Raw genomic sequence first — 25,448 nt, forward strand, 5'->3', positions numbered from 1 at the left:
CAAGAAGGCTGGAGGGGCACAAGAAATTGGGAGGGGAAACGGCCAGATCAGCTGGCCTGAACTAGCCAAGGAGGTATTCTGTACCATGGAATGTCATACTCAACATATAAACTGGGGGGGCTTGGCTGGGGCCTGCTGAACATTGCTTGGGGACTGGCTGGGCATCGATCAGTGGGTGGTGAGCAGTTGTTTTGTGCATCACTTGTTTTCTTTCCTCCATTCCCTTTGGATTTTGTTCCTTCCCCCCACTCCCTCCTTTTCATTATAACTGTTATTGTTGTTATTATTGTTCTTTCATTTTTATTTTATCGCAATTATTAATTTGTTCTTATCTCAACCCTTGAGTTTTACATTCCATTCTGATTCTCCTCCCTATATCTGTGGGTGAGGGGGGAGCGAGTAGATGGCTGTGTGGTACTTAATTACTGGCTGGGTTTAAACCACAACAGGTTGCAATGATTGCTTTTTTGCTGTGGGTGCTGGAGCCCCTGCAGTGCAGGGGCTTTCAGATCTACCAGGCCTCTTAGGCGGTGGGGAGAGCAAGTCAGGGTCCCTTGGACATGTCTGTGTTGGTATGTTTTTGCCTTTCTGTGGTGTTGTTACCTTCCCTATGGACCAAAGAAGGAATTTTTTTGGTTTCTGCTGAAGCTGTGGGCTTTTCCTTTCTCAGTTATACATGTCTCTTAACAACACATGGCTATGTCAGAAATGTAGCTATCCATGTATGAGGTATAAAATTACTGGGAGGATGACATTAATTTGCATGTTTGAACAGTCTAGTTGGTTCTCTCTCTGCCTCCCAGTTAACACAGATGTCTTGTATATCTTCCAGTAAAGGAGCAGCCTGCCATCTTTTTTTTTTTTTTTTCTGATATACCTGTGGTCCCTGGAGTAGATACTCAGTATGTGTATTAAATGTGTATGAAGAAAGTGACTGAAAGAACTTTTTCTATCTGTCTGCAGTGCTATGTAATATCCTGGTGCATCTGCCCAAGCTGGGTTTGGCATCTTCAAACTTCAATACTGGAGTGCTTGGGCTGCTCTGAAGGCAAGCTATGAAATGCTGAGGAATGCTAGCCAGGTCTTTCGGATGAACCTAAAATAAAAGCAGCCCCATACATTCACAGGCTGACCTTCTCTGCTAGGCATGAGCCCCAGGCATACAGCACTATGGGCTACTTCAAGAATTCCCTTATCCTGGTTTCTTCATTACGTGATGGGAACTGAGATGACACTGAACTTGCAGTTAGTCAGATACTTTCTTAGAGAGACTTCGACACTTAAACAGAAATGTTCTTGAGAAAGGATAAGGCTCATGATGTTAAATAACTATTGACCTCTTGGACATGTTGCTTTTAAGCTCTTATCACTATTTTAGATAATTCTGAAGCAGCTTTGGGCTGCCTTGAATACTTTTGTAGCTGGCATATATATAGCTGTATAAAATGCGTGTTTGTTTTACCAGCGTAAAACCAACAAATCACATCTATCTCAATTGAGTAACATCATATCTACTTTTTACCTGTCCCTTCCTCTTAGGTACATATATATCTTTAATTAAGGCCAGTATTTGTAAGTTACTTGTGGGAGGCTGTGTGTTTTCTGTAAACTGGCATACAAATGTCTGCTTAAGAAAACTTTTTTTTTTAATGTTGCTTCAAGCCTATGTGATAAGAATTAGGTCAAATGCCATAACTACAAACAATGAGGAAAAAAGAAAATTAAATCTAGCTCTGTAAGCATAGACAAAGTGAGATTTTGATATTGGTAGTGAGGAACTCATATTTTGTATGGTGGCTGTGAAAAGATTTTTCTTTAAAAAAAAAAAAGGTTGTTGATACAATATTTGAAGTATAATGTAACTGTAGCAGGCTGAGTCACTGAAGTGTGTATTGGGGGCAGGGGGAGAGAAGGAATTAACACAAGAATTTACAGCAAGCTTTTAAAGCTTTTAGTAGAAGAAACTTCCTTTTATGTCAGCAGACATAAAAGGACATCTTGGAGCCTTGAAATGTTTGGGCCCTGGGTTGTGTAATGCCATTTCACATCCCACAAAGGCTTGCTACCTTCTTTGTAAATACATGTCAGGGAATATTCAAGTCAGAATTGTAAATCAGTTCAAAAGATGTGGGAAGGACCCTTCAAGATTTGGGCTGCTCAGGCTCACAGCATGTCAAATTTAACAGGTCTCGTTGAAAGCAGCTTGGTTCCCCTATGGTCAGATGCTATTACAAACCCCACTTTGTGTTCAGTGTTAGATCTATGTGCAGTTGGGACGAGGCCTTGGGTTTGATATAGCAAAATGAATCTTTATCTAAAGAAAACATATTTCTCCCTTTTGGATACAATTTTGAGAGTGGGAATATAAAGTATTGACTGAACTGAACCAATTATGCGTGGTGATAAAATGTTCCAAATCCCTGCCTGGGAAAGCTGCTAGAAAAAAACTTTCCTGTCTCCTTCTGACCCCTCCCATCCTTCCCCTGGTCAGAGGATGATGGTTACAGTAGACTGCAGTAGTCTGTTTTCCTTTGTAAAGGAAATAATCTACTGAAGGGAACAGACAGCTCTTGGACCATGTTGCCTACACAATACCTGTAACAGAAAAAGGCATATCATATAACTGAGTGTTTCCTATCTTAAATAAGGTTAAACCTAAAGATTTTCCTTAATTGCCCCAGTGGAACAGAAAATTATGATTTTTTTCTATTGTGCAGGGAGGTACGCTTCATTGTCAGCTTGTGAATTTGGCTAGAAACTCATGCATGGGTGTTTGTCAATAGCTTGATATAAAAAGTAAATGCACACAGTGCCATACAGAATGTCTATCGAGAGTTCTCTTCCATGACATGCAATCTAAAAGCTATAGTAACAGAAAATTTTATGTCCAATATAGTGTAGAAGACTCACTTTCAATTAAGCTAGGTGTAGCACTTAATTAAAAGTGTAAAGGAGAACACTTTGTGACTTTTCTGTAAATGTGTATGGACTACTTTGCAGCCCTGTTAGTGGGGGTTGGTAGAAGCTTATGTTTCTTCCAAAATAATCTTTTCCAAGCATGCTTGCTAAATCTTTTTCCTTTGAGTTGTTTCGTCTTCAGGAAGCAAATTCTGCTCAGTGGTGGGATAGTGTGTTCTGTCTGCAACCTCAGCTGTTCTCAGATGTTGGTGCTGTAAGTTCCTCATTTACATTAAAGTTTGCTCAATAAATCCTTTTTTTTGGATTTTTTTTAAATACCACAACAGCAAATAATAAAATATTAAAGGACAAACACTTCATTTTTCCTGCATCTTAGACATTTAAAAATGTATTTTACATGTTGTGAAAGGATGCAGTGTGTTGTCTGATAGTCCTAGGCTGGTGTCAGTACCTTTGCTTAAATGATCTAATAACAAAGATACTAGTACTTTAGATACTAGTAAATACTGCACTTCAAATTGAAAGAGTGAGGCTATATGATGTGCTCCTGGAAGAGGCAGCATTTGGCCTAGTATACCACGCAGAGAGTCAGAAGGTATTTTTTAGTCACTGATGTGATTTTTTTCCTTTGTTCTGGCCAGCTTTAGATGCCCTAGCTGCGGATCACGGAGGCAGGCAAACAAGCAAGTTTATTCTTGTGTGCTAAAGCTGAAGGACTATGTGGTGCAGCTCTTCCGCCTTCCACCCTTTTATCCACTTCAGAGCTGAAGGAATCCTCAGTGTCCCATAAGGGAAACCCTTCCAGAAGGGAATCATGAACTTCCCTTTCAGATTATTTGGCTGATGCAGAAGGGCTGGGAGGAAAATATTTAAGGACTTGTTAGTCTGATTAAACAGATGATGTACCTGTTCCAGTGCTTGCAGTAAACAAGGATTTAAAACTTCAGGGGTCCTCAAACTTTTTAACCAGGGGGCCGGCACGTGGATTAAGTGGCAGGCAGCCATCTGCGGCTGCTTGGTCCCCCCCCACCCCACCCCAACCCCCGGCGGGGGGTATGTGTGTGTCTGTAAATACCGGGGGCTGGATTGAGGACCCTGGGGGGGGCTGTATGCGGCCCGCGGGCCGTAGTTTGAGGACCCCTGCTTCCTAGAGGTTGTTCTAAATGTGTTCCTTGTGTAAATTGGATTGTAATGTACAAACTGGACTCCTCCAGTTTATTGTGCCTACAGAAAGGCTGGAGTAATGCTAGGGTAAATTCATATTAAGCAATCTAAAATATGTATAGTATAGCCACTGGACCTTGAACATAATCTATTTTATTTTTTCCTGCAGAACTGTTCCTAGCTAATGTAGCCATAGTCAGAATCCTTAGCAGGGGTAAATCTGGTTGTCTTTTCCTCAGGACAGTAGCTAACTCCTGTGCTGTTGAGTCTCAGGTGAGGTCACCTGCCAGCTTTTTATCAAATGAAGGTATGAGCCTGCTTTAATTTTAAGGGCAGCCTGGCATCTTGTTTGTTGTCAGTTAGGTAAGAGGTAACATAGTTTCTAGTAAGGCTGGCTGCACTATATTATGAATGAAAGCTGTTCAAGGCACAAATGCATAGCCATAGGAAGAGTTCTTAAAGATAACTGTAAGCCTATGGTGTATGCATGGGATTTTTAAAATCATCAAAGAAGAAAAAACCAAAACATTGGTTTTAGCCTTCCTTCTAAAAACTCTTATCTTGTGCTGTGTTTTGTTGGACATCAGACAAATGTATGTCACAAATGAGAAATTTAGCACTTAATTTTTGGTGGAATATTAAATGTTAGTTGTTGTTGGGTTTTTTTTCCTTAATTACATTCTTCAGGAACTGTCCATTCAGTTGCTCTGAGAAAGCTTAATGAAAACCAGAAACCTTTCCGATAATTAATGCAGGAGTAGACTGCAGAAAAGCTTTTTTTCTTTACAAGGCTAGTGTGTGCTTCCGAGAGTAGATGTGAAAGCATTCAAAAACCAGTGCAGTGAGGGAACTTCTACACAGACTGTGTACAAGCCGAACAGAAGTCCAGCCAAGAAAACAGTGTTGCTGGATGTTTGATTTCTGACCTAGATCTCAATTTCTTTACCTTCAGAGACCTTGCCTATACTTTGTTCCAAACAACAAATTAATTCCTGATTTTGCTTTTTTTTTTTAGGTAGCTCTGATTAGTGAGGTTTTATCTTCCTACTCTTGCTGTATTCCCAAACTTCAGCGTGAACTAGGAAAAGAACCTATCTCCACAGTAAGAAACAAGCATGTGAAATTTCTAAAGAAACTGGAAACGGATTATTCTAATTTTTCGAGTTTATTCTCAGTTACTCATCTAGACTGAACTCTCTGGCTCTAAGTTACAAGTTAAAATGTGAGCTATCTGCCTGCTCCGGGGGCGGGGGGGGGAGCATTTTGTAATTTGTTTTACCTTGAGCTATGTTCTATCCTGTAAAATTTTAGTCAAATGTAGCAAGAGAACTTTTGGTTTCAAAGCAGTTCCACACTTTGTCTTGACTTCCTATGCTTTTAAAAAATATTGTTTCCTCTGCTTTTCCAAAAATGGGAAGAGAGAGACAGTGAGGCTGTATATTGAGTCACCATATTCCTAGTCCAGAATTAACAGGTGTGGCTTTTCCTGTACTTGGTTACAGCGTGGGGAGGTGAAATGAGTGGAGGTGTGAGGGCAGGGAAAGGGTGAGGGAAATAATGAGAGAAAGAAGAAATGAGAGAAAAGAGCAGCAGTGAGCTGTGAACATCCATTGCTTTGCAGCATTACTTGGATTGCATTCCACACATTGAATTTTTTTCAGGGCTCGTAAAGTCAGTTGCACAGATGTTGAACTATAGGTGAACTAGATTGCTCACCTCTTTGAAACATTGATACTCGTATCTAGCTGGGAGGTATCAACTAGCATGTTACGTGTGCAATTTAAATGCAGCTCTGCCTGATGATGCTGATCATATGCACTTGCTTTTTCAAGAAGACCCTCCCTCTTTTCTATAGGAGAATCGATTGCAAATAATGTTGATTAACCTTGATGTTGTATGTCCAGTGCACAGGACTTTTTTTTTTTTTTTTAAATAAAGCTTAGTGCTTTGGGAAATGAGTGGAAGTAACTTAAAGCTTCTACTCAAACAAACCAAAAACATTTCTTGGTTTTTCTGAATGTAGGTGAATGCTTCTGGACATATTAATAGATAGCCAGGTGACATTTGCTATACACCACCAAACTCCAATCCCTTGTGCATGTGTATGGAAGTCTGATGATAGCTGAATAAAAATAGGTATATTTCAGCATGGACAAAACAAAGGCTTCTAGGGTGGGGGAGAAAAGGAAAGAAGGTGAAGAGAAAATAATGTAATCTTTCTTGAAAATGACAGGCTGTTCTAGCTGGGACTTCCAGCTGAAATACTGTCCTGAGGCGCTTGTTGAGCATGGGCTATTACACTCCAACCAGTTTAGCTTTTGCAAAACTATCATCAACAGCAAGCACTGAGAAGTGTCAGTCAGTATTAGCCACGGATAGTAGCAAGTGCTCCAGCTATAACACTTGCACTTCCATCATTGTGTACAGTGATGATAAATGTAACATTTCTCTTGGAGGTAAACAGCACCCTTCAAGGGGAGGGAGAAGAGGTGGAAATGGGCAAACTACTGGAGCCCCAGAGTCTGGGGTGATAAAATAAAAGCATCACTTTTGGGGTTTTTATCACCTATTTTGCCTGTAAGGTGTGTTCTGGTTTTGCTATTGAGGTCCATAGTTACGCATCAGTATAGCATTTAGTATGAGATTAAATGAGGAACATAGGATTAACTTTATCCCTTGTCCAAGGCTGTGAAACTGCTATTGGTTCAGTGTGTAGTGTCTGGATGATGACGTTTTCCTATGGGATTTTTAGAACAGAAAAGTTGTGTTCTGTCTTTCTGCAATAAATAAATGAAATGCTTTAAATACATGGCTAAAGATGGATCACAGGCATTTGTGAGAAGCACCTGAACCATTTTCTATTGTTTGGAAATTACCCTACTTCTGCTTCACAAACAAATGCTGGCTCGCCAGACTTTAAGGATCTGAGTTTCAATTCGGACTTGCTTGTTTATCTGGTTCTAAAATTTTAAGTCATTCTTCTTTAAAGGCTCTTCCCCCTTACCCCCCCCCCCAAAAAAAAAAAAAAAAAAAAAATCAACAGACTGCTATAGACACGTGTGTTTCCTAATGAGAAAATAAAGGTAAGGGATCAGGGGGAATCCTGGAAGATTTTTTTTTCATGGTAATGTTCTGAAAGTTGAGTTTTGCTTGTTGAAGACTATCATTTTTTTTTTTTCCAATGTGAAAAGCATTTCAACTTTTATTTGTGCTTGGCTTAGTGAGAAAATATTTTGTGTATCGCATCAGCTTTGATCGTGTTCTAACCTACAGAATTTTGAAGAATATATTACTCAGGGCAAACAAAATTCTGTACAATTGTACAAAAACTTCCATGCTGAAGGAATGTGTAGGAGTCTCCCATCATTTCAGAGGTTCTATTGTAGCATTTGAAATGTGAAGACAGTCTGGTTCCATAGATAGAAAAAAAATGGGGAAAATGTGAGGAAGGATAATGTAGACACCTTGGAACAAATAAGCTAGAACTGGGATGGTAGAAGGAAAATAAGGAAACCACCCACCCACCAAAAAAACAACAAAAAAAAGTGCCCCCTGAAACCCTGCCAAAACTAAACTCAAATGCTTGAACAAGATTAGACAGCAGTATACAAGCTGATAGTTTATAGAGATAGTATGTCAAAGGACCAAAGAATGATCAAGAAAGAAAAAGAAAATGCTTTAAACTTGAATGAGAAGCATTTTTTGGAAACCTGTTTGACTCGCTGAGCATGTTTCTCTACTAGTGCAGAACTGGCAAGTATCTTCAGGCAGAACACTTACTCCTATGGTGAATATGCACACGGTGCTCTTTGATACGGTGAAAATGAAGTATATAGAGTATTAAAATGTTTAAACACAATCATTTTCATGGATTTATATAGCATTTAGTCTTCTATAATTTGACACACTGACAAAACTGTTTCTAACAATGATGCTTAATATATAATTCTGCTTCTTGGTGATATGATTGCAAGGATCCAATCCTGCTTATTCTGGAAAAAAAAGTCTGTTTCACTTGGAGGGAATAAGATTATCTTCTCAGAGGAAAGAGTAGCTGATATGTACGAAGGGAAACTGCAATGTAGCATAACTATGAAAATAAATAGTTCATAGTGCATCAAGTTCCAAGTAAAGTTATTCTTCAAATTTTATTTGCTCCCAAGTAAAAAAAAATCATTAGAATGATTTTCACTTCTGTCTGCTCTTAATGTACTATTAACTTGTCACAAATCTTGCAAGTTATAAAAAAGTTTGCCTTGGAAGTTCTTTGCAATTAAAATTTTCATCCTGAGTTAAGGCTTAATGTTATTGGGTGAGGAACAGCCTCTTTTTTTTTTTTTTTTTTTTTTTTGTTAAACAGTAGGGATATGCCTACTATGACATAGAGTAGCCCTCAATTTAAAACCCATAATGCTTGATATCTTGCTGCTGTTGGTACTGAAGAAAAACTGAAGATTGAAGCAGAGCCTTAACTACATTTTAAAGTATCAAACTTGGTACTGGTTACAAAGGCAGAGAACTAGAGTCAAGGATTTTTGACTGGATGATAATGTAATGGTAGTACCTGACTGCAGTTGAATTAAGAGGTCACCAAAGGATGAATGAGGAGTTCAAGGGGTTATGTGGGTAGGACTTTATTTTATAGTAGTTTGAGGGATCTAATTTTAACTGTGCAGAAGCTTTGCTCATAACTGAACAGAAATCAAAAGCAACAGGAAGGCTTTACCTGCAGTGCTGCTCAGCCTCTTCCCCTTAAACGTGCATGCTTTCCCTTCTTCTCACCTTCTGTTAGTTGTTTCTAACAGTTATTCTTTTGTTGTCCCCTTTGGCCTCTGATCAGGGATGCTTTTCTTCTCTACTTACACCTGACCCCTGTATTTCCATGCTTCTGTTTCAATTTATTCATTTTTCTCTTTCACTGAGATGATCAGGAAAGCAGAGCAAGAGTTTCTCTAAATTTCAGCTTCCCTGTGTGCTAGAAGATGAGTTTCCCTGTCTGCAGGGGATGGAAAAGAGGTTAAGCAGTGGTCCAGCGGTACCTCTGCTATGTAGCGTAGAAGAGGTAAGAGCATGAGGAAGGCTTACGGAGATAAGAGTGCTGGTGAAGCAGAAAGTAGTTTAGTGTTGTGCACTATAGGAAAGGATCTTTCCTGGCAGCCTCAGTAACTGCCTAGTTGTGCATGCAGCAGCTTCTATATTATAGAGACAGGGTTAAGGTTTTTATAGGAAAGCCATTGAGAAACCATTTTGGATCCAGCCTGATCTTTCCAGAAGATCTCGTATTTCTCAGAAAATGGTTCAGCAGACAGAACAACACTGGCTGCAGTGTACAGTATAATTTGGTTCCAGAGCACTACTAACGTTGGAGGTTTATGACAAAGCTAAAGGATCTGCTGTAATAAAAGGGACACTCAAGGTCAATGTTTTTTCCTTTGTTTCATTTAAAAGAAAAAAGTGTGAACAATTCCTGAAATTATACTGTGGAAAATGTTTCTGCTTTTAAAAAAAAAAAAGTTCATCAGACTTGCTTATGCAGATATCAATGGATATTTTGATACAGAATCCTTTTCCTTAGTAAATGAGGGAAAGTTATTTGGCCATTATCAGTAAATAGTGCATCTTAGAAAACCTGATACTTTTCTTGACATTTTAATCTCTTCCTATATCCCAGAAAGCAAATAACATCATGATTTTTCTCAAAGTATTAGTGAGATTTATTTTAAAACCCCGCAAAGAAGCCATGTAAACAGGTGTTAAGTCCTTTAGTGATGGCTCAATTGTTACAAGAGCTCTAATGTTAATTTTTTTTCTGTCAAAATGCTTTTCATTTTACACTAGGATTATATGAGTTTATATGCCTCACATAAGATTAAATCTTTAACTTTCAAAATCTTTTTTTTTCAGAAATTATTTGCACTTTTTGTAGTCAGATTCCATAGGCCACTGGCTCTTTAGGTAAAGACCATCTCCCTAAAAGCTGGATGGTGCAGGTCACATCTTTATCTGAGAATTTTGCAGCATGCTAATTGTAGTTGTGGACTGCTTGAGACAGTCTCTTAAGGCATGAAAATACTGAATAACTTTGGTCTGTTGTCTTCATTTCAGTGTCTGTTCCAGAAGATTGCTATACATGACTTAAATATCCTCTTTTTTTTTTTCTTTTTAATATATTTTAACAGCTATTGCAGTTAGTCAAATGATAGGAAAGTAGTAGTTTCAATGAAAATGTTAAATATTTTCTATGGTATCATAGCTTGGAAAGATTGGTGCTTTTTTGCTGCCCTGTGTAATAACAGTCGGCATCTGTATGCTGCTGCTTCTATGTTTCAGACCCTCTACAGTCTCTTTGCTAGCTGTATTTCATTAACTTTTATAAACCTCTTGCCTTCAATAACAGCAAATGAAACTCTGGCACAATGTCTCCCTCTAGGCCACAGACAACTCTAACTTCCAATAATTCAGTGTTGGAGGTGAATAAAAGACAAATTATTCTGTCATGTGTCAGTAGCTACAATACATCAACCAGTAATACAAGGTACTTACTGTGAAAGAAGCAGGGATATTTTCAATTACTGCCAGCTACTTAATTATCCATGGTGCAGGGGTATGTGAAGCTGCGCGGCTCATTGTGTTGTGCAAAGCACCGCTTCCTGTTTGGCTCCAAACCCTGGGCTTCCTGTACTCCGGTACATGGGACTAGAAACAAAACTTGAGGTTTCAGTGGTTTTTTTGTCTTAGTTTAAGAAGGTACAACATGTGATAAACTTAGATCTGTAAAAAAGGTTATAATGAAGGGTAAAAAAAAAAGTATACTTTCTGCATAGTATGTGTACAGCAGTGCTGAAGCAGAGTGGAGCACAGCAACCACAAGCACCCTAAAACTTTTGTTTTCTTATGAACAGACTTCATATGATCTTGCTCAAAGCAGTCATACACAACCCTTCCAGGCAGGTTGATATAGTAGCTTACTGATATTCTCCAACCTTTGTTTATGCTCATCCTAATGGTCTAATGTACAGGCCTTGCGTGTAGCACATCTGTAATAGTTAAGAAATGATTCTGGTGACCAAGCTGAAGAGCCACCTACCTGATTAATCCTTTTTTCTAGCTCTAAGGAGTGACAGAAATAGTGTTCTGGTAGTGTCCTTCCCAGACAGATTTACCTTCTTAGTTGTTTTTTTTTTAACTACTTAAGACTCCAACGCCTCACTAATACTGCAGTTCAGCAAAGAATTCGATGCTGAAGGGCAACTTACTGAAAAATCATTTGTAAATTACAAAAAGCAAGCAGTGGTTTTATGGATTTTCCTTTTTATAAAAAAAAAGTGCAAATGCTCTAGAAAATACTGAGTTATTGTCTTGCAGAATGCTACACAGTAAGTATTTAAATTCAGATTTCTAAAATGGAATTTTATCCTTCTGCCGGCTTAGATAAGAATCTTAATTCATAGTATTTTTTATAGAAATATGGTATTTTCAGGGTGGTACCCCAAAGACTTGGTGGAAGACCGCTACTGCTACGGTACACATACAAAAGAAATAGTTCAGAACAGAATCATGATCTTGTTGGTTCATACTTTTTTTTTTTTTCCTATTTGCTTGCATACGTTTCATATATTTCAGAATTAAACATAAGATGTTCCTTCAGTAAGGCAGGACTTGCTTTTAGGAGGAGGTTGAACCTGAGTGACAGAGATCAGCCATTGTGAGCACTGGTCCACCCCTGCCAGGGGAAGGCAGTGTCCCGCCTACCTAGCTGGCAGAAATTACTCTCCAAGAAACTACCCTGTTTGGACTTTGGACTGTTTATGAAGCAGTGGCTAAACAAATTTAATAGGCTAGATTAACCCCCTTCCTAGAAATGCCTTCTGCAGAGCTCCTCTTAATTTAGAAAATTACTTCTGTTACAGAGAGTAAGAGTACTAGCAAGCATCTTTGCTACAGCTTCTGCTCCCTTCATCTTTCTGTGTCACTCTGAGTGAACAAATACCTGTTCTTGCTCTTGCAGTTAACTTCCTGAAAAAAATTAATTTAGGAGCAGTTTCATTTGACCAAATACTTCAAAATGCTTATAACCTTGATCAGTATGCATTTTCCCTCTCTAATAACTCAGCAGGAAAAATGAAGGTGGTGTTTGTTTCTTGAGGCTTTAAGCACATGTCCATGAATGATGGTCATCTTGAGAGACCTGGCTTCAAATAGAAAGGTCTCTTATTGATCAGTTATTTACATAGCAGGCAGCATTTTTGAAAAATCAATGTCAAATCATGTTTTCTTTTTCAGATCATGAAGTGTTATTTCTCCCCTGCCAAAAAAACCCCAACAAACCAACCTAGAAGTCTGGCATTGTAGGCATGTGTGTAACTTTAGTGTGAGCAGATTAGTATATAATGATTCAGCCAAATTCGAGAGGCTGATTTTGAGACCATCCTTCTTGTTCTGGGAGGTCTTTGCTTCAGATTTCAGAACTGAAAACATCTTGATTGATAGGTTTTGCCATCACATGTGGGGGGGGTTGTACTGGTTTTAGCTGGGATCATTTTTGTCATAGTAGTCTCTATGGTACTATGTTCTGTGTTTGTGACCCCCCCAAAAAAGTGTTGATAATGCATCAATGCTTTATATTGCTGAACAGTGTTTACACAGCTGGGAGAGGATGCAGCCAGGAGGAGACTGACCAAAGGGATATACCATACAATATCTTGTCATGCTCAGCAGTAAAACAGAGGTTAGGGTGGGAGTTGACAGGGTTTACTGTTTTTCAGGGACTGGCCAGGCAGCGGTTGGTTGGTGGCGAGTGGTTGCTTTGTGCGTCCTTTGTTTTTCCTTTGTTTTATCATCTTTTATTTATTAAGCTGTCTTTATCTCAACCTCAGAGTTTTCTCAGTTATGCCCTCCTGATATTCTCCTGTTCCTGCTGGGTAGCAGGAAGTGAGCGAGCAGTGTGGTAGTGCTGGATGCCTGCCATGGTTAACCCACAATGGGGGTCATGGCCAGTTCAGAAAAAATTTATGGGTGCTAGCCTAGAAATTACCTGATGTAATGCTGTCAGTTCTTAACTTCCAGTTTTCAGAATTATACAAATTGCTTCTGTGATTTATTACACAGCTGGTTATCAGGAGAGGACAAATATATTTCATTTTTGCCAAGTAATGTACACATACAACAAGCTCCTTTGTCAATGTCATGTTAATTATCCAGTAATATTGAACTTAATTCTTGCTGTAGACTTAAATGTGTATTTCCTTGCATCATAATAAAGTATGTACTAAACCATACCTGTTACTGCAAAAATGTTGCTAGTAAACTTTATCCCTGCCAATTAGTTTAAAAATTAATAGCAAGGTATTTCCCTTGTCCTCTATTTGTTTCAGGTACTATAAATGTTCTCCTTCAATTTGTATAGACAGACTTTGCTGGTTTATAAGAATCATCACATGGTGGTTATGTTGCAGAAACAGCAGTGAAATTAGTAGATTCGGATTTTCTCTTCCTGGCCTAGATTTCAGTCAAGAAAAGATCAGTAATCATTGCATCAAGTTTCCTGAGTCCTATCCTCTGTAAAGACAAATACTTCAATTCTTGATGACTTTTCATCAGTGTTATCTGCAGATGACATTACAATAACTGTTTCTGTTTTGAAAACATTTTTGTTCAAATGAAACCTTTAGGTTCTGTTCCTTGCTTTAAAAACCCCCAAACAACAAAAAAAACCCAAATCCTGTGTTCTAGGTATTTGAGAACTCGGAGAAAGCATCATGACTTGCTGTTCTTTGTTGGACAGAACTCTGAAAATTATCTTCATCTAGTTTTGGTCTTTGCTTTATACCTGGTAAACAAAAGAAATAGAACAAAAAGAGATGAGTTATAAGAAATATTGGGGGTGTGTGTGTGTGTGTGTCTGCAGTTGAAAACTAGCAAACCTAGTTACTAGTTACCTATGAAAAACATTTAGATCTGTCAAAATACCATAATACAAAGAAAGATGGACAAACCATTGCATCTGATGAACACCACCAGCACAGAAAGGAAAATCAGGCCAGAGAAACATAAAAGAAAAAAGGAGGAATACTTTGTTTCCTGGCAATATATTGTAGTCTGGAGATGGTTCCCTGTAAATTCATTCCATATGACAGTGATGTGAAATCTTAAAGCTTGTATTGTAAGCTATCCTTTTTGTTCAGACAATAGGAAGCTCTACTCTTGACAGCACCCCAAAAAACCCGGAAGGCAATAGGACTTCACTTCTAATTGGCAATTTTGCATTTGATGCTGGTGTTAGTGATAAATAACCCAAAGCTATCATTAAAGATGCTGGGACAGCTTCTCTGCTGCACTGAGCTTCTACTTTATTTGGTAGATATAGAGGGACCATCCGGGTACAATTTTTAGTTCTCTGTCTTAGCTCCAGAATTGTTAAAAACAATCCAAATGATTTCCTAGCATGAGCAGGTACATTTCAGGAGTTTGTCGAATAACTTTAAGATAGCCAAGAGCAGTGGGCAGTGCCTTCTGTCCCTGTGGCTTTAGATGCAGTATTTCAGGAGTCAGGGAAGCCACAATTCAGTTGTTTTTTTTTTTTCCAGGAGGGAAGATCTTCACTAAGCACGGACTGCTTTCTCTTCCTATTCTTGGCTGCTTGCTTGAGCGAGATACTTGACCTATTTATTCAGTCCTTGCTGTTTGCTTTCTTCTGAGAGTTTGTTTTGGTAAAAAAACAAACACGTACCTGTTACTTCAATAATACACATCTGAAAGCATCTGGACACTTCAAGGAAGCAATTTGTTTTATATACAGAAAGATGTAAGTAAACTCGGGAGCCCTGTTCAGAGCTAAAGTAATTGTAAATCTGCTATTATTAAAAAAAATTAAAACCCTATCAAGAAGAAAGCCCCGCTCCCAAAATTAGACAAAGATGCTCTTAAAGTATTATATGTTCTGCAGAATACCTCTTTGTAAAAATATTTTCTTGTAACCTTTATACTTTGGCTGTCCCTATAGAAAAATCTGCTGAGAGTAACTGGCTGACCACCTTCATCCTCCTTCACAAAGCTCTTGAGCAGTAATACCAGGATGTCCTGTCTACAGCTACTCTTTCCTAGGTAAGCCCATGTGAAAGGATAATGATTGGCAGGATATGTTGTGTCCTGACAGAAGTCATGTTCACAAAGATAATGGAAAATAGTTAACCAGGCTAAGGCAAGTTTTTCTATGCTTTCTATCGATTTATCTGTAGTGTGGCACATTGTGCCCTGTGGACCAGTTCTTTAGGGGCTGGCTAAATCTTATGCACATCTTCCCATCACCTGGGGAAGTCCACACAACTGAAGAATCCAGATGATTTGATCCTATGTGTAGGTTAGCATCATGTGCTTCTCTTCCTCATAATGGCACTTGCACAGTGTAAAGCAGGATTTGATTAATGAGAAGATGGGTATTTTTTTTTAAGAATAGCTGAGATCCTTCATGTCCCCCAGTTATAGTACAAGGAAATCATCGCAGCAGATCTGGCAGGACATGCTTCATACACCTCTTAAGGCTTATTATCTGAACGAATGTACAGAAACATGTCAATGAATGCCTTAGGACTATGACAGCTCATTAATCATTGTAGTCCTACAATAAAAATAGACATAAAAATGCATTCATTACTTCTCAAACAGTCACATTTGTTGGGATTTTTTCTTAGCTAATGTTGAATGATAGTTAATTTTCCATAAATAACACTTTGCTTCATTTTTTCTAAATAATTGGTACAATTTTAACAGAATAATATCTTAAATAACACCATGTGTAAATAAATATAGATCAATGAGCTTTGAATTCCAAGTCAAATACTGTGCTAAATGTTTATTCCTTTAAAATGGAGATAATTAAAGGTTATTTTCCTGCAATTTTATTATATGATATAAACTTTACAGCTACAGAAGTCATGTAGAATAAAAGATACATAGTATAGAAGATGAGAGAGAGAATGAGCAATATACAGTAGGTCAGTGGTGGTTCTTTTGACTCATCTTAAAAATAAAATCTTTCAATCTTCTCCTTTGATGCTAGTTTACCTGTAGTATCTCACCTAGGAACAGTAAATAAGTTTTATTAAAGGTAGTAATGGGGGCTTGTGCCCTTAAAGCACTGTGCATTTATTTCCCCTTTTCAATCTACAAGTGTTACAACCAAACAAAAGTTAGTATCTCTCCTTGAAAATGCAGTCTTTTAAGATCCTAAATCAGTAGACTGTGCTAGTAGCCAACAGGTAATGTTTACTAGTCCATGTGTACAGGAAAGAATATTGCTGGTGTGATGGGTTGGCTATGGCTGGGTGCTAGGTGCCCTCCAAAGCCACTCTTATCACTCCCCTCCTCAAACAGATAGGGCAGAGAAAATGTAGCATAAGGCTCGTGGGTTGAGATAAGGACAGAGAGATCACTCACCAATTACTGTCACAGGCAAAACAGTTTCCACTTGGGGAAAATTAGTTTAATTTATTACCATTAAAACCAGAAAACCACCTTCCCCACCACCCTTCCCTTCTTCCTGGGCTTAACTTCATTCCTGATATCTCTGCATCCATCCTCCTCAAGAGGCACATGGGGACAGGGAATGGAGTTATGGTCAGTTCATCACACACTGTTTCTGCTGTTACTTCCTCCTCACACTCTTCCCCTGCTCCACTGGGGTCCCCTCCCATGGAAGACCGTTTCCCATGAACTTCTCCAATGTGAGTCCTTCCCACAGGCTCCAGTTCTTCACATACTGCTCCAGTGTGGATCCTTCCCATGGGGTGCAGTCCATCAGGAACAGCCTGCTCCAGCATGGGTCCCCTGCGGGGTCAAAAGTCCTGCCAGCAAACCTGCCCCAGTGGCCTTCCCGCAGGTCACAGTATCCTTTGGGCATTCATCTGCTCTGGCATGGGGTCCTCCCTGGGCTGCGGGTAGGTATCTGCTCCACTGGACCTCTGTGGGCCACAGGGGACAGCCTGCCTCACCATGGGCTTCATCACAGGCTGTAGGGGAATCTCTGCTCTGGTGCCTGGAGCACCTCTGCCCTCCTCCTTCACTGACCTTGGTCTCTGCAGAGCTGTTGCTCTCACATAGTCTCACTCCTCTCTCTTGCTGGCACAGATTTTTTATTTTTTTTTTCCTTCCTAGTATGCTATCACAGAAGCACTACCACTGTTGTCAATTAGCTTGGCCTTGGCTAGCAGTGGGTCAATCTTGGAGCTGGCTGGCATTAGCTCCATTGGACTTAGGAAAGCTTCTGGCTGCTTCTTACAGAAACCACCCCTTTAGCCCCTCCCTGCTACCAAAACCTTGCCATGCAAACCCAGTACAGCTGTGAACTGATAAACCTTCAGAAATGAATGAGTTTGCTTAAATGCTTGAGGGATTTTGGTGATTCAATGGGGGCAAAGCTTGGTGTTACTTCTACTTGGCTTTATTTTTTTAGCTAAACTTTCAAAATTTGAAGAAAAAAATCCGTGTAGGTAATGCATAGAATAAATATAGACAGAAGTAAAATTAATACTAAATGCAAAGATGTTTTACAAACATTGGCTTGAAGACATTAGACAGTCATCACAGGATCTATTTAAATACAGATCCTCTGCCTGATCTTAACTGTCATTCCTATTCTGTGTAGACCTCATTCCAATGAAGTCTGTAATCCTTTTGCCAATGTCTCAAGTAAAATGCAAGATTTGTTCTTTCTGCTTTTTACTGTGTCTGTGTGGTTTCTTTCAGTAGCATATTTGACATTTAATGGGGCTCTGAGGTGTGAAATTTGAAATGTTTTCATGCAAATTAATAGCAAATGGCCAAGAATGCCAGGAATTTACATTTAACGTTTATCGGAATCAGCCTGGAACTGGAGAACAGGATAATGATTTAGGCACAGGTTTGTTTTGAAGCATGTAGATGATTGTTGGCACCTCCCTATGAAAATGCTGGAGTCATCAGTGACAGTGGAGCTTGAAGTCTAGCTTAGCAATTTACTTGATATTTATTGCTTGCAAAGAAAGATATCATTCAATGTGAAGAAGCAAACTGTATATTAACTACTAGAAATGAGGAAGAGTATATGCACTTTCATCCTAGTGAAGTAAAGGATTAATAAAATACTGGAACTCATAATGAAATTGATACAGACTTTTCCATTTATAATTTTTTTCTGAACCTAGAGAAATATTTCCCTTCATTTGCTGCTTTTGATGATATATCAATTCAGTTTCTGAATATAGGTGTTCTGACAATATTTACCAAACTCTGAAATAGGTGATCCTGGCTCCTGCCTGATAAGAGAAGCTGTTTGTTGGTCTGCAGTGCAAAAATGTATGAGTTTAGTGACAGAGAAACAAAGGGAAATGTGAATTCATTGATGTTTCCTTTTGCCTTTTTATCCTATATTCTTTGAAAAAAAATCTTTCAGTGCCAGAACCGTGCAGAGGTCAAAAGGACCAGGGAAGTATCAACTATAAGAGCAAAGAATAAAGAAATAAAAATCATCTGAAGTGATTGAAAGGCTAATTGGATTTATTTTTCTTAATCGTCCAACCTTGGTGCTGTAAGGTGAGAGGCCCAACAGAAAAATAGAAGCGAGAGTAATGGACAGAGCCTTGCATCAGGAATTAGCCAAGTCATTAGGCCACGTTATTTCTACTGGTGTGTGTGTCTGTGTAAATCTAGGTCAGGTACTCCTGCCTAGATTGTGGTCTCTTGTGTCCACCACTGATTCCTGCTGAGAAGGAAGGTGAGCTGTGCTCTATGCCTCTGAATACCTGTTATGGGCTGTTTAGGTATCTCAAATTCACAGGAAAATGTACTATGTAAATTGAAGTTTATTTTATGAGCTCATTAAGAAATATAATAAAGTTTCAATTCCCTTTGCATAGACTATAGTCTATCATGTGAATTGACCCCTCTGGTCATGAGGTTTCACAACTTAACAGCCTTGTAACTTTTGACTTGTGCACCTATGAGCAAAACTAGTTACCCAGCTAATGGTGAGAGTGCTCATCCTCCCTCCTTCGTCACTGTGCAGGTGTTCCCTGTGTCACACCAGGATGCACAAAAGCCTTGGCAATGCAGCTGCTGTTAGATCTGCTTCAAAAGCTTTTGGGGTAAACTGATGTTTTTATACCTTCCAGCAAGGAAATTTGGTCTAGCCCATTTTCATGAGCTAGCTGATTCTGATGAAACTGCCAGACACTCAATATGCAAAGATGGTGGCTGCAGGAGGCAGCAATCTGCAGGTGATAATGGCTACGTAATAGCCTTTTGAGCTCTTTCTGCCCACCTGTCCTGACCCTGTGCTGCTCCTGCTTTGACCTAATGGTACTGCTTTATTAGGTCAGCATACATCAGGCCCTAGCATGAGTTGTTTTAGCCAAAATCTGAGCAGGAAGTGAGTGAACAGTTACAGTACACCAGGGGGGTAATTTAGGCACTTACACTTTGATACTGAAGTTACGTCCTAGGATAACACTAGGGACTATAACTAGTTCACCTGCACCAGGAGTCTTTTTGAGAGACCACCCCAGCCTCAATATGTGCAGAGGAAACAGGGGAGGCCTGAAGCCTGCTGAGGAGCCCAGGCTCATTGCTATACCAAAATTTTTGGAGGTGAATGTAGTTCACAGGGCTTGTCTTTTCTCTTTCCAGCATCCTCCAAATGCCAGTCACTAATCTTATGCAAATCTTGCGCAAGCGTGTGTATAGCAATGACTCTACACAGTATTGTTGCTGTGATGTTCCTCACTTTCTTTATGCAGCAGGACATAATCAATTCAGACATCAATTCAAAAAAGACTATGTACTAGGAAACAAATGTAAATACTGCATGGAATTTATGTCAAATCAGTGTAAGCTGGGGATTTATTCGCCTCATGCTGCCTCTATCAAATTCCATTGTGATCAACCTTTTTTTTCTTCCATATTCAGGTGGTGTTGAACCTGACCCAGTTTTACAACATAATTTTTACTGTTTCACAATAGAAGGCTGGAGATTTGGTAGTAATTTCCTCTCCATTCTGAAAGAGGGTCCTAATTTTTTTATGACCGTATACTGTAAATTGCTGTATATTCCTCAGAAATTGTTTTAGATACTCAGCACTTTGTAGGTCTTGTATGATATGAAAGCACTGGGGACTACAAGTAAGGAACACATATGTTTTATGAGGTAGTTATACCTATAAACTCTGGTCTGTTGCAAGATGCTAACTCTGTGTTGCTACTTTCAAGCTTAGGTGAAAGTTTTCTATACTTTGATGTTGATTAATACTTAATTTTCATAGACTCTGAATTCATAGTAATTTTATTTTTGAAATAGGCACCATGCAAGTTGAAAGAGACTGATTTATTTCTTTTATTATTTTTTCCTTGTGTGAAATGCAAAGAATTCTGAAAAACAGAGATAATCACTGTACATTTGTATGTTAATGTTACTAGGTAATCATCTTGAAAGACTGAATATGATTAACACCTTGGATCATAAACTAGAGAAAACGTACAACACTTGACAGGGAGCGAAACATCTAATACAATGTGAAAACATCTGGCCAGGAAATTGTTTTCCAAACACTGAAAATTATAAGCAATTATCAAGTATTTTACCTGACTCTACTCATAACTCTGTTTTAGTGACACTTCAACTGATATTATGCCTCATTTCTCAGGAGTCTGATTTTTTGATAATCACCCTAGATCTATGATTTACACTCATTCATCTTCCTGCTTGATGTGCATGGCAAATTTCTGTGGTGCACTTCAAGGGGCAATCGAGACTGGAGATGAAATAAGGCACTCGTGTGACAATTGAAGGGAAGAGCTTAATTTGGCAATTCTCATCAGTGGGGGATCTGACAGGAAACCCAGGTGGTCCTAAATCAGCCTGATCTAAACTTGTAGAGAAGTGATCCTGCTTATGCCAATTTTCTTAGCTAAACCTAGGTGTTATTTTCAAGGCCTTTTCTTGAGGTGGACGTATGTACACGTAACTTTTGGATGTGCAAAATTGCCAGAAAATGGTGGCAGATGTATTGGCTAATAATAACTTAGGATGATGCTTATCTATGATATAGATACCCTTCATGAAGACAAAGGACAAGTCCATCCTTTGCATACCTCTTTACTCTCAGATATGGATTCTTTTTTTCCTGTTATATATTTTCCAAGAACAGAAGGTAGAGTAACAGGGACAGAGTTAAAGCATGCTAGGTTTCTTTTGACTCCAAGAACATTTGTAGCTCATAAATCTGGATGCTGTTTCTGACTTTGGAATATGGTTGTGAACTATTCATGATTTTTATTGTGCTAATAACCTTTTTCCTGTAGTAGCTTCAGCCATTAAGTAGCAACTGCCTTTTCATCTTGGAAATGGAGCTTCCTCTCTCAAGTCGTTCTCAGACATGCCATCAAATTGGCATCCCTAGTGGTCATTTCTTCATCTCTTAAATTAAAGTTGTGGTTAGAAAAAATGGTAATCTGTCCCTTGGAGAGAGAGAGTTCAGAGTAGGTCAGATCCTGACATTCTTATGCAGCTCTAGCAAAAAAAACCAACAACCAACCACCAAGACAAAACACCAACCCAAACCAAACACCCCACCCCCCCCAAAAAAAAACCCAACAACCAAAATGCAGGGGGATGTAAATCAGGTTGGTTTAAGGAAACTTAGGTGAATTTTCATCTCAGGTAGTGGATATGCTTCACTGTAATATGCCCTATAAGCTATGTAATGTCAAGCCATTGCATTCTATAGCATAACTACTCACAGTACTACATGAAGCAATGCTTTGTTTGTGGGCTTCCTAACTAAATAACAGCATGATGGGCCATTTGATATCAAAGATAACCTATGAATACCAAATTTTACTGGTTTTCATTTTAACTTCAGGTAACGTGAACTCTTGGGATGGCTTTACATTCATAATCCAGTATTTTCATCATGCCAGAAAACCATATAGGTTCTATTTTTAAAAGGTTTCTTTCTATACTGACTTTTTTCTTTAATATTTGCAAGTTAAGGAAATGTTCTTGGTTTTTTTCTCCAATGATCATTTTCTTATTTTGTGAACAAGAAAAATAAAAGGGAAATTTTCAAGCAATTTAGTGGTTTCAGTCTGAAGTATGCTGCAAAATCAGTCTCAAAATATTTCAAGGAAAGACTGAAATAATAAAATGAACCTTGGAAAATACTATTTTTCACTGCAATCAAATAATTCATATTAATGCATACAGTAAGGTTAAAGATAGGTGGAACAAAGGAATTTGAAATGAGAAACAGGAAAAACTAAAATGAGATAGTAAAAACAATCTGAGTTCTGCATCTTGAATTTTCCTTTTTTTCATAATTAGTCACAATCAGCATATTCTGTAATGATTCTGGTACTAATATAACAGCATTTTCTGTAGATGACCTGCTGGAAATTTTCTTAACTTTATGAAATAATTGAAATACATAATTTCCTGCTGGATATTGTATCATTTGACAGCTGCCTTCAGTCCTTATTTGCCTCACGTGATCCATATTTGCTCTTAAGCTTGCTTTTTTTAAGCTTATTCAGGAGAAGGAGTTCAAAGATCTCCAAGCCATAGGAGAATGCATTTTAGACCCCCTTAAGTGACAGTTATTTGGGGAGAGAAAGCACAAAGTAAGATACAAAATGGAGGTGGACTATACGTGTACTGGAACTATACGGAAGGGTTTACGTAATGGTCCTGTATAGGCTGTTTCAACCTGAAGGTTGTTCCATCAAGTTACCCAGTGTTAGTTTGTCTCAGAGGTGACCTGCCCCCGAGCATGCTGGTCCCACAGATATTCTCGGGGAAAGCTTTTATTTTGCTGCGGGAGCTGAAATTCTATCCAGGCTTAGAGTTGGCAAGTGTTTTAGTGCTGGACAGTGGCTAACACGCTCAGTTTCCTGAAAAGATGTGTTTGGTTGTGTAGTATAAATTCCATGCTGTTGAAGTCCTGATGCAGACATAAAACTTGAAAACAACCTAGGAATCATTTCTGAGGGGAATATTTTAGACCAGGCATTGAAACAAATGAGTCCTAGATCTGAAGGGAGAAAAATACTTGTATGCTTAGAAATTTCAATTTAAGAAATTACTATCTTCCTTGTTTATTTTTTCATTTGCTCGTGTTCATTAATTGTTAACTTTATAGAGGAAGCTTTAACCAAGCTAATTCATTAGCAGTTCTGCATACAAAGAAAAAAAAAGTAACAATTTAATTAAATTTGCAAATGAGAAGGCTAGTTTTAAATTCAAGGAGAAAATGAATATTGAATGCTCTAAAGACCTGCCCTGCTTATACTTTAAGTGGCATTTTCAGTTTGATTTGAAGAAGGCCAAGGTAAGTGCAAGGAACTGGAAAGGTATATGAGGTATATGCTTCTGATTATTCCTCCTGGTTTTTGCTCGTTGTGAATAAAGATGACTGATTGGTATTTGAAATGAAATATTTTCAAGAAATGCTTAAGAGCATGCATCGTTGTGCCTTGTTGAGTTACAAGTCTAATATCTTTAGCAAAGTTTATGCCTAACTAAGCACAAAAATTCACCTACAATTTTTCTATCTATAAGAGTTTAAAAATCATTGCTTCATATTACATGTTCAAGATGTTTTTAGGTGCTCCATTTAATCTGAAAATTACGTGAGTCAAAGACTACTCCCTTAATCTCTCTCAACCCACAGACATACTTTAGGTATAACTGATGTATGAAAAAGTTTGCAAGTGAAGCGGTCCACTGGACCTCTGGAGACCTGATTATTTTTTTTTTTTTTTTTGTCTACCACAAACTAGGTGGCTCTGGAGAAGCCATACCGCTCTTCTACACCCTTGGTTTGTCTTTCAGGAAGAAAAACATTGTATAGCTGACCATTATAAAGCATTTGAGGTCTAGTTATTTGTAGATTAGGTAACATTACAGGATAGGTAATATAGGGACTAACTGGTAAACAATTATCTAAGAATATTGCAAGCAGAATAAGTGAGAATAACAGATGTTAATAACAACCCAATACTTAAAAAGAGGAACTGTAAATACATGGAATTCAGCTCTCAAATATAAACAGTTTTTCTGTATTCTTCAGATTCTCACAAAGTTGTGGCAAGCAATATTACTCTATTGTTCTTACTGTCTGTGATTATGTAGATAGGAGAAAAAAAAAAAAGAGAGAAAAAAAGAGCTAAAGACTGTAGCTAGACCAGCAAGGGAGGTGGGTGGAGTGGGGTGAATCCTGGCCCTCTTGGAACCACATCTCTTTTGTTGATGAGGCAGTTAAGTTTAAGCTTATATATTGCAGAATTTATGCACTTCTTTTTTTCCTCCTCACCTCAAAGAATCAGTTTGCTTAGGGTGGGACTAAACCTGGTCAATAATTTGAAGAAATGGTGGCCCAGATTCTCAATCGTGTTATACTGAGTGAATCTAGGAGTAGAGTATTAGAGAATTAATGCTTAACTCAGAAAAATGGTGTGTTAATTGTTTCAAGGTTTGATGTCCTTGATTTCAAAGCTAAGTTTCAACAATGACATGTATAAGATGAAATCCAGTGTTTACGTAAAAACTTGCTTATTTTTTGACTGTGAAGAGAGTATTTTTTTCCCCCTCTCAATTATTCATAGATGAAATCACAGCTTAGCCAGTGGTCAGTCAAAAGCACATGGCAGTTTGAAGAGGATTTTGAACACCAAAGATGGCTTTGGCCATTGAAAATGTACATTCCATTTACAATAAGGTTAAACACCATTACATTTATTATGAGTAATGTTCAAATAATCATGGAAAGATAAAAATCTCTTTTATTAGGTTTTCATTGAATTACATTGTAAAAAGTAGCTTCAAGAGCTCTCTGTTGTAATTTGCAGCTGTATGTCTTATGTTCATGTTGTACCTTCTGAAATTCTTCAATATGGACATTTCAGGAGTTTTGTCACATTTATAGTATTGAACACTGAAAAGATCAGTAGGTTATATGATTTCTCCTTTTTTAATAAGTTACAGTAAGCAGCATCCATATTTTTCTACAGCACAGTCCTATTGCTCTTTTAAACAGTATGCTGACAAAACAATTTCAGTATAATGAAACTGCTCACTGCAACTTCTTCAGAGGAAATTAAACTGAATTTGATGACCTGGTTGTTACTGATGAGTTATTTTGTCATGAATCTGTTAAAGTTCCACTTTTCTTATTAGGGTTAGAAACAGCAAAATAGCTAGTATCAGAGTTACCTTATTTGTTCTTAGTGTGAACTTTGTATTGCATAGAGAATATTGATACTAAGAACAGAAATCTACAGAACTCTGAAGCATTGGGTTTAATTATAATCTTTGACCATGAAGTCTGTACTAATTTAGC

At 38.2% G+C, this 25,448-nt stretch overlaps 1 protein-coding gene across 3 annotated transcripts in view; it reads right to left on the minus strand.

Moving 5' to 3' along the window:
* Window positions 1-10,718, minus strand: part of LOC130157378 (bifunctional heparan sulfate N-deacetylase/N-sulfotransferase 4) — a 161,026-nt gene extending 150,308 nt beyond the window's left edge. For all 3 annotated transcript variants that reach the window (XM_056356851.1, XM_056356830.1, XM_056356843.1), the window contains exon 1: window positions 10,627-10,718. The gene's annotated coding sequence lies outside the window, so the exon portion shown is untranslated. The remainder of the gene's footprint in view (window positions 1-10,626) is intronic.
* Between the last annotated feature and the right edge of the window lie 14,730 nt (window positions 10,719-25,448).

Source organism: Falco biarmicus, chromosome 1 (assembly GCF_023638135.1).
Source record: "Falco biarmicus isolate bFalBia1 chromosome 1, bFalBia1.pri, whole genome shotgun sequence".
Lineage (NCBI taxonomy): Eukaryota > Metazoa > Chordata > Aves > Falconiformes > Falconidae > Falco > Falco biarmicus.